This window comes from Prionailurus bengalensis, chromosome B4, assembly GCF_016509475.1.
Source record: "Prionailurus bengalensis isolate Pbe53 chromosome B4, Fcat_Pben_1.1_paternal_pri, whole genome shotgun sequence".
NCBI classification, from domain to species: Eukaryota; Metazoa; Chordata; class Mammalia; order Carnivora; family Felidae; genus Prionailurus; species Prionailurus bengalensis.
This window is the reverse complement of record NC_057358.1, coordinates 73,769,572-73,788,672: the sequence shown is the minus strand read 5'-3', so window position 1 is coordinate 73,788,672 and position 19,101 is coordinate 73,769,572.

The window sequence follows — 19,101 nt, the reverse complement described above, 5'->3', positions numbered from 1 at the left end:
ATGGAGCTTCCTTCCCCTTCCTTGGGTTCATAGCCAGACTCTAGGATTATAAATAGTGTCCAAATATGTATAAATGAAGGGGGAACATGGGGAGAGGACATCTTTCTCTTCCAGTGATTATTACTTGTCCCTACCTTACCACTGAGATGACAACTATCTTTGTCCCCATGGTCCATACAGGGACAATGGCCCTCTCTCTGTGGCTTCCATAACCATAGCATTTGATTGTAAAGCAAATTATGACTCCGTATTGCCCTGTAGCCCAGAAGATGCAAATTTGGTTCGCAAATATTTTGGTGGCAAGCAAAGCTTTTATGAAAGAACAAACAACACAATAACAACAAATCCAAAAACAGAAGACAGTTTTGCATACCTTACTGTTATGCACATGCAATTCACTGTTGTGCATGTGCTTCCCAATTCGCGTTACCTCGTTGCCCCTGAAGACATCTGACTTCCAGTCCTTGCTCTGAGGCTTTATCCCTGTCAGCTGTCCTGCTGATTCTCTGGGAGTCACCTCCAGGAATCAGAGCTTGGTCTCCTCTTCCCCTGGAAAGTGCAGACCTCTCTTATCTCCTTTTACAGCTAGGGAAACCCTCTTACTCTCAAGGAAGCTTCCTTTTTCTAGTCACTCCAGTTCTTCCTACATTCCATCCTCATTCTTCCACCTCATCCCAAGGACCACCATCACCGACCACCTCTGCATTTCTGCACATTGTTTTCCCCTTCTGTCTTCCATCCTGTCACATTTACTTCCCAAGGCAGTGGGATTTAATGCTGTCTTTCTCTTTGAATGAGAGGGAAAGAAAACAGTCATAAAGACCAGGAGAAAAACTTAATACTCCAAAATATGATTCCACTATGGCGTATAATTATCCCAGGTTCCTATACTGTAAGGTAACAAAGTAATTATTTCAGTCTCCTAACTGAACTCAAATTATATCTAATAAGTTAAATGTACAAGCGATTTAAAAAGATAGAATACCTTGAAAATACACTTAAAATTCAGTCAGCCTTTCCTATTTGCCCACATCCATTTTTTTTTTAACCTTCAGCAGGTAAGACTCAGATTCTGCAGACCATAAATTTAAAAGGGTGACCTTGGTTTAACATAGGTAAACTGAAACTCTCATAAGTCTCTCTGTATTCCCATCACCTCAAGTTTCCCCAAATGCTTCACCAGTATTTTATTTACTAAATCAGTCTTCCCTTCCAAGGAAAAGCTCCATATCATTTTCAACTCCTCAAAGCACATTTCTTGACTTAACCTACCCTCCACCATTTATACAACCTGTAAATTACACCTTCGACATTCTTCTCAATGAACACTTTCTTCTGATTAATGAGATTAGTCACCGTTCCCATCCTGACCTCACTCCACCTAGACGTGCTGCTCCCCCCGTTTGGAACACCCTTTAATGAATCTTCTGTTTTATTGTTAGTATTTATTTGCATTTTCAGCACACCTGGGTGGCTCAGTTGGTTATGCATCTGACTCTTGCTTTCGGCTCAGGTCATGATCTCACAGTTTGTGAGATTGAGCCCTGCATCAGGTTCTGTGCCAACAGCATGGAGCTTGCTTGGAATTCTCTCTCTCCTTCTCTCTCTGCCCCTCCCCCACTCTCTCTCTGTCTCCAAATAAGTAAACATTTGGGGAAAAAGGAGATTTATTTACATTCTCTGTAACTCTATCCACCCTAACATCATGTCTCAGGAAGTGGAGGAGGGCACAGACCTAGGTTTAGTTTTCTGTGATCCTAGGCACTGGGACAGGTGGATGTAGCCCCAACAAAGGTTTCACATCTTGGCTACCCACTGTCTTCTCCGCTAAGATAGCCTGGTTTTAAACAAAGATTGGGTTTTTAACAACGAGTGAATCTTCCCAATAGTTGGGATGTCTTCATGGTTCCAGAAAGGATAACAAAATACCACATGACAACTTACATATGCAGATAAGATTAATTCAAAGAGTGACACCTGGGTGGCTCAGTGGGTTGAGCATGCTACTCTGGCTCTGGGTCTCTGGGTCCATGGGTTTGAGCCCCACATTGGGCTCTGTGCTGATGTCTCAGAGCCTGCTTGGGATTCTCTGTCTCCCCCTCTCTCTGCCCCTCCCCTGCTCATGTCCTGTCTCTCTCTCAAGAATAAATAAACATAAAAAAAAAGATTAATTCAAACGAAGTTGACCAGTTTTACCACAACACACACCTTCATATTAGGCTCAGTCCCTCATTTCCTCTTTGCTTTAACTAAGATCTCTGCCTTGTCAGTCTCCATTGCCAAGTTTAAATCATTTGCACTTTGGTCTGCTCAGCTAAAGCTTGTTTCTCTAGCTTGTCTCATGAGCAGGTGTGGCTAATTTGCTTCTAGCTGTTACTAAGTTCTTGAAAGTCATATCTTGACAAGAAGATTCCTTGCCATCACTCATTTTACAGCTAATTGGAAGCCTTTCATTCATGGCCAATTATAACAGTTAATTAAGCTTCTGTAAATTGATTTAAATTTTTTTAATGTTTATTTATTTTTGAGAGAGAAAGAGAGAGAGAGAGAGTACAAGTGGGGAGGGGCAGAGAGAGGGGGACACAGAATCCAAAGCAGGCTACAGGCTCTGAGCTGTCAGCACAGAGCCCAACACAGGGCTTGAACCCACAAACGCGAGATCATGACCTGAGCCAAGGTCAGATGCTTAACCTATTGAGCCACCCAGGCACCCCCAGTAAATTGACTTTTAAAAATCTTTTTCATAAGATGAAAAAGAATTATATTTATTAAAAGACACAATTTTTCTTTCTCTTTTATTTTTTTGAGGTTGCAATTTTATTTTATTTTTTTAGTTTTTACTTAAATTTCAGTTAATTAACATACAGTGTAATATTACTCTCAGTTGTACAATATACTGATTCAACACTTACACACTGATGGCCAGCAGACACATGAAAAGATGTTCAACATTATTGATCATCAGGGAAATGCAAATCAATACTGCAATTAGCTATCAACTCAGAATGGCTAAAATCAACAATACAAGAAACGACAGGTGTTGGTGAGGATGTGGAGAAAGGGAAACCCTCTTGCACTATTAATGGGAATACAAACTGTGCAAATACTTTGGAAAAACAGTATGGAGGTTCCTCAAAAATTAAAAATATATTATCCTACTGGCAACAATTGCACTACTAGGTTATTTACCCAAAGAATACAAAAATACTAATTCAAAGGGGTATATGCACCCCAGTGTTCATAGGAGCATTATCTATAATAGCCAGATTATGAAAACAGCCCAAGTGTCCTTTGACCAATGAATGGATAAAGAAGATGTGGTATATACATATATAATGAAGTATAATTCAGCCATAAAAGAATAAAATCTTGCCATTCGCAATGATGTGGATGGAGCTCAGGAGTATTATGCTAAGCAAAATAAGTCAGTCAGAGAAAGACAAATACCATATGATTTCAATCATATATGGAATTTAAGGAACAAAACAAATGAGCAAAAGGGGGGGAAAAGAGAGAAGAAGGACAAACCAAGAAACAGTCTCTTCACTCTGGAAAACAAACTGATGGCGGCCAGAGTGGAGGTGGGGGGCAAGGGGATGGGTGAAATAGAGGATGAGGATTATAGAAGTCTTTCTCTTTTTTAATAGTTTCATTTTATAAGTTGCTGTGATAAAGCAAAGTTACTCATTTTCTGAAATTGCAAAGAGCAATACTTTAAGTGATTCCATTTTGACCCTTCTCAGATGACTTATTCATTTAAATTCCACAAATGTTCACTGAAAACGAGCATGGAACCTGACCAAATATAAAAGATGTAGGTCCTAAGCTCGATTGTTGATAACTCTGTAGGGCAGAAGATCACATACACAATTATAATGAAACATGGAATCTACTAAAGAGTAGGGGAAAAAAAGAGCCCATGCTGCCGAAGTGGGACACTGGAGGAAAAGGTTCAGTCCAGCTGGGGAGGGGCTGATGGGTTAGGGAAGAAGGAGACAAAGGCAGAAGGAAGGGACAGAGAAGGCATTTCGGGTGGACAGAATGAAGTAGGCAAAAGAATGGAGGCCGGTGAGTAGACCTGCTCAGGGAGAGCTTGGGTGAGCTCAACCTTGGAAGAAGAGGAAGAATAGGGCTGGGAATGCAGCATGGGCCTCGGTCATGGATGGTGTGGTGCTCATGTCAATCAGTTTATACTGCGCTGCATCGTCTATATGGAGACAGTGGGAGTTTTTGAAAAAGAATATGATCAGGTCTGTGCTCAGAGAAGCTTGCTTTGATGATATAATTTTATGAAGTGGGAGTTTTAGCAGGGTTGGGCAAGCTATAGCCCGTGGGCCAAATCGAGCTTATTATATGTAAGAATGGCTTTTACATTTTTAAATGGTTGGAAAAAAGTCAAAGAAGAGCATTTTGTGATACCTGAAAATTATATGAAATTCAGGTTTCAACATCCATAAGTAAAGTGTCATAAGAACACAGCAACACTCACTCATTTTTGGATTATCCAGGATGCTTTTCACCACAATGGCAGAATTGAGTCATTGCAACAGAGACCGTCTGGTTCACAAAGCCCAAAATATTTACTATTTGGCTCTTTACAGAAAATATTTTCTCATTCCCTTGTCTAGAGCTCTAGTTTAAAGAAATCCAACTTTGGACAACCAGAAACTGCAGGGGGAAAATGTAAAACACACAGAACTCACACTAGTTTAGGCTTGATACCTAAATTTTGCTCTCCATTAAGACAGGACAAAGTATTTTCTTCTTTATCCTTCATTCATTCATTTATCGACTCACCCCACGCTAGCCAATTAGTAACAAGTTGACTCTTCCAACTCCAAACACTGCTGTGGGAAAGAAGCAAATGAAAAATGCACGTTCAGGGTTGAAAAGGCACAGGCAAAGAAAGCCCTGCATTCCCTTACGCTTTGCCAAATAGAACTAAGTCCCAACTCTAGAGCTGGCTGTGTCCCCTTGGGAAAGCTACATAATTTCCCTTTATTCATTTCTCATCTCTAAATTGGGCTCATATAATCTCCACTTCCTGCCTCACAGAGAATGAGATAATCCAGAGGATAGTATTCTGTACGTTTCACTCAACTAATATCGATCACCTACTATGTGCCAGGCAGTATTCCAGGCTCTGAGGCACGTGGGTAACAAAACAAAGATGCCTACTCTCATGGGGCCCGTCTTCAGTCTAATGAAAATGTTAGTCTCACCATCCTTTTTCCCCATCTATCCCTGTCCCTCTCCATTGGCAATTCCTATGCTGTGGAAAATTGTTATAATTATACTTCATTGTAACAATTTTCTATTGAAGTTGCTATATGCTAAATCCAATGGGCAGTTCTCTGACACACTAGCTTTTCCCCAGTTACCAGCTCTAAGGTGGGAATGAAACGGCTATAAATTACTGTTGACATGCAGAGCGGGGAAGGAACTAGGCAGCCTTCTTATTCCTGGTAAGGATCAATCTAATTTGTCCAGATTTGTCCAAAGAGTTTAGTCATGGTGAATATAAATATTCTTTTCTAAACGCAATTTTAAATTCTCTTTGCCAATATCAAATAGCTATGGGATGCTTTATAAAAACGGAGATGGATTCTCTGGGAATGATCCCAAAAGACATTTTCTGAGATTACAACACAAAAATAAGGCACCTAAACAGTCATATCGAAAGCATTTGAATGAAATTTACACACAAAAGATCACTTCTGTCAAAGTCTGCCTTTAGATGTATTCCAAATTCTCAATTTGAAGACTAGATTTATTTACTTCCTCGACTTACTTAAATATGAAAGTTTATCTTTTTTTTTAAAATGAGCCTGAATCATACCAGGTAGAAATTCATTTGAAAAATATCTTATGCCTTTGTCTAATAAAGATCTAGAGTAGCACCGTCCAGTAGAGTTTTCTGTGATGATTAAAATACAGTGAAACCTTGGATTGCAAGTAACTTGTTCTGTGAGTGTTCTGCAAGACAAGCAAACATTTCTACTAAATTTTAACTTGATAAACGAGCAGTGTCTTGCAATACAAGTAGTACATGATGCCAAACATCACATGATCACAACTGAGCCAATGGTTCTTGAAATTTGCTTCCATATACAAGTGCTTTGGATTACAAGGGTGTTTCAGGAACAAATTATGCTGGCAAACGAAGTGTTTACTGTATTCTAACTCTGTGCCACTAGCCACATGTATCTAATAAGCACTTAATATGGGTCTAGTATGACAGAAAAACCGAGTTTGAAATTCTATTTAATTTTAATTAATTTAAGTGTAAAATTACATAATAACCTGTGGTCAGTGCTTGCCGTTTTGGGCACTGCAGATCGAAGCGCTTCTAGACCATAAGAGCCACAAATTCTAATCCTCCCTGTTTAAATGTTAAGTGAGAGTCCACATTGCTACCACAGTGCTCACTGCCTCTTGAGGAAAGCAGAACCATCGAAAGACACGCAGAGGAATCTTCCTCTTCACTTTTGCACAGGGCAGAGGTTGAGAAGAGAGAGATGGAAATTCTGTGCTCGTATTTCGCTTTATAGGGCCAAAGGGAAAAAGTGTTATAGATATCTATCCCCAAACCACCATTTTCCCAGGAATCCTAGTATGTACTCTGTGAAATACAGAAAGAATGAAAAGATTCTCTCTGATGTGCTACAGATATAAACAATTTCTCATTTTGCCCAGATAGGAGAATTTCCTCCTAAATCCTTTTCGTACTCCAAGTTGGAGTTTTATTCATTCATTGAACAGACATCAGTTAAGCGCATTGACTGTGCCGCTGTATAGGTAATCAAGTTATTAAATGCTGCAATCATCTATACAAATCTAACGTTTACTGAGTTAGCCAGTAGGGCACAGAGATCGTTTTTGCCCCAAGGACGCTTCAAACCCTCTCTTGCCTGTTTTTCCTATCCCTGGTGCAAATATGGAACATATTCCACAACTTTTCAAGTCCCCTGCGGTCACAAGAGCAACGGCATTCAGTAGTTTTGAAAAATGTCTTCCACTTTAACCTTGAAATGTCCATCTTTTATCCAATTTAAAGCCTCTGCCTCTCCCATCAAGGTCGGTCTGTGGCTGGGAAATCTGAGGGGTTAGGAGACACAGGTGGGCTTCTTCCTTACTCCTTCTAGCCTCCTACCTCCTCACCCATGCACTGGCTGCTGCTATGGGCCCCTCCAGGGTTGGAGCATACGGGAAAAGAGAGAAGTAATAGTGGGAATCTATTCTAACTATACTAGTAGACAGTCATAATCGGGTCTTAGTGCCCTGTGGGTATGTCAGATGCGTAATTGTGGACTCTTGTGATACAACCTTGCCTCTATCCAGTACCCCCACATCATCCCAAGTGGTCTCTTGCTTATAGCTCTTTCCTTTGGATAAAGATGCCTCCTTGGTGAGCCACTGCCATTCTACCCTCAGCCCTCTGGTCCCCAGGATGTCGGGTCACGTTGGCCTCCAGACCATCCTCTATAGCCGGAATCCTTCTCAAGATGATCCAATAAGCCTCCTTTGGAAGGATTCACTGAGGCCCATGGTAATCCTTCTGCACCTTTGCCCTTTCAAAAACAACTATCTCTTTGCTTCTAGGCAATTTCAGCCACAGTCTCTTCCCTCAGAACTTAACTATGTGAGGCTCTATGTCCTTCAGACTCTATGGGGCTCACATCAGTTTCTCCAAGTGGTTCTCTTAAAACCTCTCCTTTGACCCGAGGTAGGAGAGTGACACTTCACCCCTGAAGGGGGGTGACCTACACCCACAATCCCTCCAAGGAAATGCAAACTCCCAGATTTCCAACCTCCCAATCACTTCTTAACATTCTATTATAAACTGTCGATAGATATCTTGTAGCAACTGGGTTGTAGCTACTTGGCATCGATCGATACTTTTCCAAATGAATTATTAAGTGACAAACAATGACCAGCAGTTTTTGATTCAACATGTGTATCCGCAAGGACGCTTTTAGTGGTAACCGGTGATGTGCTAGAAAATGTTTATCAACCACATTTCCAGGGGAGGAGAGAATAACCCTAATTTGCACCATTTGTCAATTCCTGAGTTTTAAATAGTCCCGTTGTGGCCAATTTCAAGCTAACAACACGATGTCACCGAATACAGAGTTGGGAAGAGATACACACTATCAACTCTAGTGAGCCCACAGGAGCTGGTCCTAGCACTTGCTGTCCCTCCAGTAGAAGTAGCAAATCAAACTGGTTCACGCTATAAGGGATATATTGGCTTACACTACAGGAAATCTGAAGGGTCGTGTAAGCGTTAGAGCCTGCTTATCTATGGGTTCATGGAACTCATGAAAGACCCAAGTTCTCTCTGGCTGTCTGTGCCTGCCAACAAAAAATGTTGGCTTGATTCTGAATCCTTGCTTTTGACTCTAGAACAGCCAGCTCACTCTGAATCTTTTCTTGGTCGGAGGTTTGAAACTTCAACTTGGCATCAAAGACCTTCTGAGTAGATGATTTTTCTTTAGAACTTAATGTCTCTCTTCTCTTCTTATTCTCAATATACAGTATATACAATTTTATATTGTATATACTTCTTATTCTCAATATACAATATACAATTTTCAGGTGAAAGAAAAAGTTGTTTCAGATGATCTGTAAGGTCCTATCACCTTTTAAAGAGTTACAACTTGCTCCTATAACTTGTTTCCATCTATCCTGTTTCTTTGTACTCTTTTCCATGATGATCTCATCTTCTCACATGGCTTCACTGAATGTCCTGTGTATGGTAGATAACTCGCAAATATGTCACTCTAGCTCTGAAATCTCTTCATAATTCCAGTCTTTACATTTAAAAATGCCCACGGGGCGCCTGGGTGGCGCAGTCGGTTAAGCGTCCGACTTCAGCCAGGTCACGATCTCGCGGTCCGTGAGTTCGAGCCCCGCGTCGGGCTCTGGGCTGATGGCTCAGAGCCTGGAGCCTGTTTCCGATTCTGTGTCTCCCTCTCTCTCTGCCCTTCCCCCATTCATGCTCTGTCTCTCTCTGTCCCAAAAATAAATAAACGTTGAAAAAAAAATTTTTTTTTAAATCTTAAAAATGCCCAATCAACATCCTTTACAAGGGTATCTCAATGACTTCCAATTCAACCTATCTAATCCAAATAGATCAACTTTTCTTGCTCTTTCCAAGGAAACAAACAAAATAACCCAATACTTTTCCTGAAACTGTCAGTCACTGTTACAGGCACCACTCCAAGGTACATAAGTTGACTCATCTTTTGAGAATCAGGGATGATGCCCAGGTCAAAATCTGATTTAAGAACCCAGATGGCTGGTATTTTAATTCACTGAGAGAGGGAAGAGAGTGATGGTAAGGCAGGTGGAAAAGGAGTGGCGCACATGTGATGGGATTCGTTTGGGGTATACTACATTTAAAGGGTGATTGCGATGTTCAAGAGAGGGTGTCCGGGAAACAATTACACTTGCTGGTCTAGTACTGAGACGAGGGATCTGGGCTGGAGAGAAAGATGAACTTGGCGACACTGATGTGGTTGAGCATACTCAGGGGAGCAGGCAGGAGGAGGAAAGAAGGAAAACTAGGCTGGACCCTTGAGTGTGCCACTGAGGGGAAGGCAGGGAGAAAAAAAATCCTGAAAGATCAACTGAAAAGAAGCAGAGAAGTCTGAAGAAAGCCAGGAAGATGAAGTGTTATTGCAGTCCAGAGAGAAGAATGTTCAAGGAAAAGTTGTCTAGAGAGTCTAGAGAGGGTCTAGAGAGACAGACCCTGCTGAAATCCAGCACAGGGTGAGAACTGAGAAGCATCTCTGGATCAGCAACAAAGAGCCTGTAGGAGCTTCCACACAGCGTTTTCAGGGGTGTGTTGGATGCAGCAGCCAGAACGTGGTGAGTGGGAAGTGAGGACGTGAATGACTATTTGAGAAAGGGTGTCAAAAAAAGTGACAACCTTTTGGGAGGCAGAATCAACACATGCTCACTCATCATCTATTATATTATTACATGGCCAGACTGTGAAATAAAAACAAATGCGAAATAAATTCCAGTGCTTGCCGGCAGGGAAAATGTGAGAGAAGGCTGCATCTGAAATGCAGCCTGAAGTTCACTGGCATTCTCAGGGGTAGACGTGTGAAGGGAGTATCTTAAATACCAGAATGAACACGAGTAGGGGCATAACCACAGCAGATTAGGGTAGGCGTGAGGAGCTGGAGGGGATAGTCCAGTGTGCTTGGAGCTGAATTTTAGAAAAATGAGCTGAGATCAACCACAGCAGAGCAAAAAGAGGGAGACCAGGAAGTAGAACACTGGTTAGGATGATCCCTTCCACTGGAGCTTTTCATCGCCATTGCAACATCTTTAAACCCATCTTGTTTGAAAAGCAATCACCACCACCATCACCATTACCATAACAACCCTTGCCTGCCACTGCACATTGTTCTCTCCCTATCCCCTTCTTCTCTTCCCAAGAAAACAATTTAAAACACTTTCTACCCATGCACACTGACCTCCTTGGAGTCCCTTTGAGTCAGAATGTCAAGGTCCTACTATTCACTCCAAGTTACCTTTTAAGGCTTATCTCCAGGTTCTTTTCCATGGAGGAAGGGAGAAAGGGAGGGTGTGTGTGTGTGTGTGTGTGTGTGTGTGTGTGTAAGGTAGGCCTTTGTGTTGCTAACAAGCAGAACAATTCTCTTCATTCTCCTTGGCTTCTGCCCCACCCTGCCACAGCCTTCCTCCCTCTGAGTCACTGGTCTTCCGTCCTCTGTCAATCTTCCAGATATATTTTGGAACTTTGTTCAATGCTTGCCTACTTTCTGTTTTCTTTGCTGTTATAAATATGTATTCCTTTACTATGGGGTCTTGGAAGGACTCAATTTTATTTTTGAAAATAGTCTAAGAGAACAGATAGATAAAAAGAAGAAAAAGAAATTATTCTGCCAGATTCTTATTGACTCAGCTTAAACGAAGCTTAATTCCAAAGAGAAAATCCATCAAGTGATGGGTTACAGCATGCTAAGGTGTCCGTTCCTTAAGGCCTTTGCCTCACCCTCCCCTCTAATTGAATGCTCTAACCTTGCCTTGTTCCTTCTTCTCCTGAAGGACTCTGCTCTATGTCACATCCTCAGAGAGCCCTTTCTTAATGATCAGCCTACCCCTGCCCAGTCACTCTCCCATCACCTGTGTTTGTTGTCTTCAAAGCAATTACCACTGGGTGAAATGATCTTGCAGAGATCTTGCCTCTCGTTCATGGTGAAATCCCAAGAGCCTTAGAACAGTGCTTGACCCTCAGTAAATACATAAGAAATATTACCTCCATAATTTCTTTATTTGATGAGGTACATTCAGAATGCTTGTAGTTTTTATATCCAAAACAAGCAATATCCTTTCCTTCCTTTCTGAAAAAATAGCAAAAAATGCAGCTTAAGTGGTTAATTCTAGGTCCTAATTATGGTATCGAAGTCGTGGAAAGATTCTATCATCATGCCACACTTCAATTCAAGGAATTTTTAGGAAACACCTAGTGAGGGTAAGTGTGGTAGAAGACACAGAGAGGTAAGTGACAGTCACTGAGTCCTGCTGAGCCACCTAACAGGGTTCCTTATGCCACATAGCATCTGGGTAAAATGTTCTAATCATCTCCAAGAGCCGCCACCCTCCTCTCCATCGCTTGACCACATAGCACTCTTCAGCCAAGCTCATATAGTAACCATTTATGTGTCTCTGTTGATTCCATACAGAGTACTCTCTTTCTCCATAATCACCTCCCAGCCGTCCTTTAAGCCCCAGCTCCAAATTCCTTTTTCCATGGGACTTTCCCCAAATTCCACGTCTCCATTGTTATTCATCACCTTCAAACACGCAGAGTGTACAATCTGTTACAGAGCTTCAGCTTTGTATTGTTCACTCTTTCCTGTTGTAAATCCCGACTCCCCAGTGGATTATAAACTCCAAGAGGAGCTTATGGCGGGTCCTCCTTGAATGCTGATGGTCTGAGCACTACCTGACTGAGTCTCCTGAAACAGATTTAAAGTTCAGAATCATGTTCATGCGGTAGAATGGAAAGAGATCCTGAAAACTCTTCCGACCCCTCAGTGTGTTCTCTGTATTTAAGAATCTCTTACGATTTGCCTCCCTCTCTCTTTTTATCTTATCTTTCCTTCCCTTCCCCTATGTTTATCTGGTTTGTTTCTTAAATTCCACATAGGAGTGAAATCATATATTTGTCTTTCTCTGACTGACTTATTTCACTTACCATAATATACTCTAGTTCTACCCACATTGTTGCAAATGGCAAGATTTCATTTTTTAAATCATTGAGTAGTAGTCCATTGTGTATATATATGTGTGTGTATATATACATGTATATATACATGTATATATACACATATACGTATGTATGTATACACACACACACACACACCACATCTTCTTTATCTTCTTTATCTTCTTTATCCATTAATCAATCAATGGACATTTGGGCTCTTTCCATAATTTGGCTATTGTTGATAGTACTGCTATAAACATTGAGGTGCATGTGCCCTTTCGAATCAGCATTTTTGTATACTTTGGATAAATACCCAACAGTGCAATTTCCAGGTTGTAGGGCAGTTCTGTTTTTAACTTTTTGCGGAAGCTCCAGTGTTTTCCAGAGTGGCTGCACCAGTTTGCAGCGTGGTTCCCCTTTCTCCGCATCCCCACCAACATCTGTTGTTTTCTGAGTTGTTAATGTTAGCCATTCTGACAGGTGTGAGGTGGCATCTCATTGTGATTTTGGTTTGTATATCTCTGATGATGAGGTGATGTTGAGCATCTTTTCATGGGTCTGTTAGCCATCTGGATGTCTTCTTTGGAAAAGAGTCTATTCATGTCTTCTGCCCATTTCTTCACTGGATTATTTGTTTTTTGGGTGTTGAGTTTGATGAGTTCTTTATAGATTTGGGATACTAATCCTTTATCTGATAAAGGGTTGCTGAGGGGAGGTGGGTGGGGGATGGGCTAAATGGCTGATGGGCATTAAGGAGGGCACTTACTGGGAATGAGCACTGGGTGTTATATGTAAGTGATGAATCACTGGCTTCTACTCCTGAAGCCAAAATACACTGTATGTTAACTAACTTGAATTTAAATACATAAATTTCAACAACAAAAAAAGAAAATCCTATTCTATTCTCCACCCAAGCTAACACATACTTGCTGCCGTAGACACAAACATCTCTTACACTATTATAGACAAACATGTTATATTTGGGATGATGTGGTGTCTCCTTGTATTCTCCAACTCTTTCCTCTTTCCACCCTCCAACATCCTGGTCCATAACACCAGGATGATAGAATCTTTAGAAGGATTAAAGTGACAAGGTGGAGGGAGGGTGAGGAGGAAATGGGAGAGTTGGATATTTTTTTATTTAGAGAAATGTGGAAGGGTATTAATTTATCCATTCTTTGCTTGACTTCTGAAAAAGATTTCAGTGGGAAAAGAAATGGGATTGCAATACCTCTTGTCTTTCACACTTTAAGCACTGAATCGTGTGTGTATATGTGTGTGAGTGTATGTGTGTTCAGCAGTAGAAAAGAAAGGATTCCAAAGCCATTGGTGTCATGATGCCAAAATATCCAGATGAAGAATTCAATCAATTGTGCAGATGTTACAAATACATAATGCCAAGTATCCCAATCTGTGGAAACATCGACTGATTTTTTTTTCATTAAAAAAAAAATATTTCAGCAGGGAACAGTTGCCGCCTGATTTGCCAAGCTTAAGAGCCAAAATGACAACACTTTCTATCCAAAGTTATCAGGTCGATGCTCTGGAAAGAGGTTTTGGTGTCTCAAAGATTTATCTTCTCTTCTTTCAGGGTACTCTTCAAGCAGGATTTTTTCTTTTTTACTTTTATTACGTATTTAATTTAATCAGAAGGGGGACACAAAAGATAGACAAAATGGACAAATCCTCAGAAATTGCTACAGAAAGAAACATTGTATTTTTAAGTGGTATACATCAGAACAAAAAAACATTTTTTTGACGAGAGTTAAACAGTCCTAAGGAAAACAACGTACGGAATACCATGAAGCGAGTTTTGTTGTGTTGACATATTAAGACTTCATAACGCAGCCTCTGTAAACTCTGGTCTAGTTCAGGAATGCTCTAAATTGGCCCGAACTATCCAGGTCCTCGAATACCTGACACCAGAGTACCATTTGGAATTTTGCATCGGGTAGATCCCACTTAGCTCCACACCCCTGCCAGGCTGGGTCACTGCCCAAACTGCAAGCCCCGTGGTCACAGTCTTCTTCCTTACTCCACCTCAAACTGCTCTTAGTTTCTTCTCTCCCTACCCAACCTCCCCACAGTCTCCTCCTATCCAAATCCTTGATTATTGGAGAAGAGGGGAGGCAAAGAACAAAGGCCCTTCACCCTCACTTTTGAAAAAGCTAAGGTCCTCTTCAGTCGTGTTACCATCCATGTTTATTTTCAGAAAATATTTTATTGTCACCATGATTAAATAGACCATCAAGTGTCGTTACTGTCATCCATAACTATCTTAACCAAGTTACCAGTTCACTCTGAAATTTTTTTTATTTTTGTCTTCCAAAAATTGAATCCTAAATATTTTTTAAAACCCCAGATTCTCAAGCTACTTTTCATACCTAAAACTATCTTTGAGATCACCCAGACAGCCCCCGAGAAATTATAAATATTGATTCTTTCACCGTATGAAAAGAGAGATGCTGGAAATAACTAGGTTTGTTTGATGAGTTCCACGGGGAGGGTTGTCAGACCAGGAGAGATATTCATTCCCAGGTTAACTTTGTAGAAGGAAAATTTTATTAATATAAATTTATGAGAAATGGCCTGCTTTCTGGGAAATCCATGGTGATTTTTCAATATCTTCGCTGTCCACAACATATTTTAACCTTCATGGACAACATTGATCAAAACTCTAAGAAATAGTCGTGTTGGGTTTTCCTGTGTTTATCAGTCCGAGTATTGCTCTGCCTGATGACCTGATGAAGCCAGGCAACTATGGTGTTATCAGTCCTAATATCAGTTACTGTTTCAAATCTACTTGGTTGTAACCTTGCTCCTTTAATTTGGAGGTAGCACCTTTTAGGCCAGTTGCTCTCAACCGGGAACCTGCATCAGACTTAGGTATGGAGTTTTATAACAATACAGCTGTTTACTCCTGAATCTCTCTCTTTTTTTTAAAAAATTTTTTAAGTGTTTATTTATTTTTGAGAATGAGAGACAGAGAGTGATTGGGAGAGGGGCAGAGAGAGAGGGAGATAAAGAATCTGAAGCAGGCTCCAAGTTCTGAGCTATCAGCACAGAGCCCAATGCAGAGCTTGAACTCACAAAGCCACAAGATCACGACCTGAGCCAGAGTCGGATGCTTAACCAACTGAACCACCCAGGCGCCCCTAACTCAATCTCTTTACTTAGTATTCTTGGCACATGATAGCTCAGGATTATTATATATTATATCTTGAGGTTTTTTCCCCTCTACAAAAATTATGTTCGTTTGTATAAATCAGATGTGATATTTATTGACTTCATTAAAGATAGGCTTAGTTATTATACTTAGATATTTTATGTGAAAAAATGTTAATAACTTGATTGCTTTGGCGATATAACATAGCCTAATCACAGAAGTGAGCTCCACCTTTCTCACTGGTCCTGGGGTCCTGGCCTCTCACTCCAGGGGAGGGGACTGTATAAAGCATGGAATCTTAGGGGCCAGCTTAGAATCCTGCCCTACTCCATCCGTCAATCCATCCTCATCAATATTTAAAGTAGCAGAAATCCTTCTTTTGTAATCTTTAATTTGCAGTCCAACTGGGAGTTTTAATTTTATTTATTTGGTATTTATTTCTTTTGGTAACTTCTTGTCATTGAAAGTTGGGAGAGGACTACAAGTGACATCAGGCTTGTCCCCTTTCTCTTCTCTCTGCTTCTTGCTCTCTCTGCTGCTTCATCTCAGGCTCATTCACCGGCTCTTCTCTCTGTCTTATAAGGTGGATGTTCTCTGGGCTTCCATCCTCCTCCCTACTGTCTTCTCCCTGGATTTACTTTAACGGAATGGTTGCATCTGTTCCCAATTGCTCCAGTCCTCATCCACATGCCAACACTGCTCACAATTTATATCTCCAGCCCAGTTATTTCTCCCTGTTTTAACCATAATTATTCTCAACTTCCTTGATTCAAATCAACTTGGTTACCATGTTTACATATCAGAGACAATAATCTGTACTTTTCGTGACATTTATAAACCTTGATTTCCTTTAAACCCATTTTATGGTACTATTGATTTTCTTAATGAAACTTGACAGGGTTTTAATATATGTTAGCTCAGAAACTGGCAAGTGGGACAATTAGTACCTAAAAGCTGTATTGCGGATTCAAGGAGATCTTCATCATATTTAAAGGATTTTTGTAAATGGCAGTCAGGAAAGTCCGAATGGTTAGGATAGCTAAGTGACATTTGCAGAGGAAATATTTTATTCCAGGGAGCCTTTGTATTATCCCCTTTGAAAAAAGATTTAAAAGAATGTCTTTACTTTATTATTTTTTTGAGAGAAAGAGTGTGTGAGCCAGTGTAAGCAGAGGAGGGGCAGGGGGCGGGGAGAGAGAGAATCTTAAGCAGGCACCACACTCAGCACGGAGCCCCACTCCGGGCTTGATTCCATGACCCTGGGATCACGACCTGAGCTGAAATCAAGAGTCAGACGCTCAACCAACTGAGCCACCCAGGCCCCCGGTCTCATTCTCAATATGGTATAGCAGGTGTTACCTGCCATATCATCAATCAAAAAGCCTGAAATAGGAGGTATTTTACAGGAACTTACTATCAACATCATCACTGTAACTACATTGTACATGGGTGCAATACATAAGAAAACATTTCTTCTGTTTTGAGAGAAGCGATAGATGTGGGGGAAGGAGGAACAGGTCAGAATGGAGGTAAAGAAGTAGAGAGGTAAGTGAAAATACCAAGCTGAGAGCATTGAAGGTGTCAAAGGAAAGGGGACGGGCGGTTCCTTCCTGCTGAAACCCTGTGCCTCACGCTTTAGGCACACCAGCACCCCTTCATTACTTGGCTGGACATGGGCACCGAAAGTCAGGAGGGACTTTAGCAGGCAGCCAGAAAATGCAGTGTCCGTAGAATTGGAATTTTCAAACTGTTTGGAAATAATTAGCAAATTGAGGAGAGGGAGGTAGGAAGAGACAGAGAGGCAGAGACGGAGAGAAATCAAGAGGGAGACATACTCAGAAAGAGGATCAGAGAACACTTTCCAGGCAAAGCCCCTAATAGAGTTACACAAGACAGGAATCTGGTTCGACGTTATGATTCCCGGAATTAGAAAACCACGGCCAATAAGGCCTTGTCATAATGAGTCAGTATAAAATGAACCAGGGGGAAAAAAAATCTGTCGATCTTCCCAGTGTGCATTAAGGGCAAGATTTTTGTCACCACATTTTGCCCAACATATTGAAAAAATGTTTAATAAAAAACTTTAGACGCTAAAAGCACTATTTCTGTCACATGTAAAACGGTTCAAAGCAGATTGACGAGACAGCTACATGATGCCATTTCCAAAACCCAAAACATCCTTCAGACCCTAAGACCACCTTCACCAATGGAAGCTTCCACAAAGTTTGCTCTATGCAAGTCCCTCTAAGCTGGTCTGTAGTTTTGAAAATATGCTTGTTAGATCTAATGTGAACTGCTGCATCAGAAACATAGGAAATGAGTTATTATTCACACAAAAAAGTCCATGTTCGAGTGACATTCTTAAGAAACTTTGAATTATTCTGTTGAAACTGGAAGCATTCTGCTTTTCTCCCTTAAAACATATGCCAGTCGCTAAGTTGGTCAGCACTGGCCTTTTTTGCACAAAATAATGACAATAATGATAACAGCCATCGTCTACTGAGCACTGACTTTGCGGCACGTATCGCTCTAAGCGAAACTCTCGTATGAGATACGCTCTGTCGTTCACATGTGCAGGGCAGTTAATTCTCACAAAAGGCAATATGTTTGGTTTAGTGATTATCGATGATTCCATAGAGACATGGAAAGCAAGAGACAGAGAGGCTGAATGAGTTGCCTCGAGTTCCGCAGTTGCCGGCGTCTGCTCAAGCTGCAACGTGCCTGCAATGCTCTCTTTCCGCGTCTCTGCCCACCAGCGTCCCACACCCCACCCTTACTCCCGCGCCCAGGAGAATGAATGAGCCCCTCTTCTGTGACCTTTCATCCCTGCAGCACAACTCTCTTTGTACTTCTGGTTTCCTCTAAGATAGCATCCAGTACCGCGCACAGCAGATGCTGTCCAGATGCTGCCTACAATTACTGCCTGAACTCTGTACCTCCCACTAGATAGAACTTATTTCTCCTCAAACCTTCTACACCATTTAGCACGTCCCTTATACAGCTTCACTTTAACGTTTTTCATGCCAGTTTACTCTCTCATCTTGGTCCAGTCCCGTTCCACAGTTTAGAAATTCCTGCACGTTAGGGGCCTTATGTGAGGTATAACACGCAAAATCTGTGTACCAGGACGGCCCCGGGAAAATAGCTGCTGAAGTGAATGCCTGGAAACCACATCTACTCTTGTCAGAGCATTCATATCCCTAAAGAGGTGTCTCTCTCAAAATCCATTCCTTAATGATATCCCCCAAGTCGGATTCTTAACAGCCCTGTGCTCTGCTTAGCTGGATAATTACATGAATGTGAGAATTCTGGCCCTCTCCACCTTACACAAGAGCCACGCTATCAGATTCCATGAACAGAAGCGTTTTGATAACTATGAATTATGTAGTAAACAGCTCATCGCAAGGAGGAAAACTGGGAGCCCCAGAAAGTACAGAGTGAGAACCTGGTCTGAGAAACTCACTCTTCTGATAACAAGAGGGTAATAAATGCATGAGACTAAGAATGGAGGAAGCCTGGACAAGATTGGACCCCGCCAGGGGTAGGTAGATAGGGGTCGTCAAAGAGTGCAGCATCCAGGGGACTAAGGATCAGGAACAACCAGCTCCCCTCCTAGTCGGGAGCTGTGGAAAAACCCACAGCTGGCAATTCGGCCAAGGCAGAATGCACTTAGTATCTTCCAATTCTA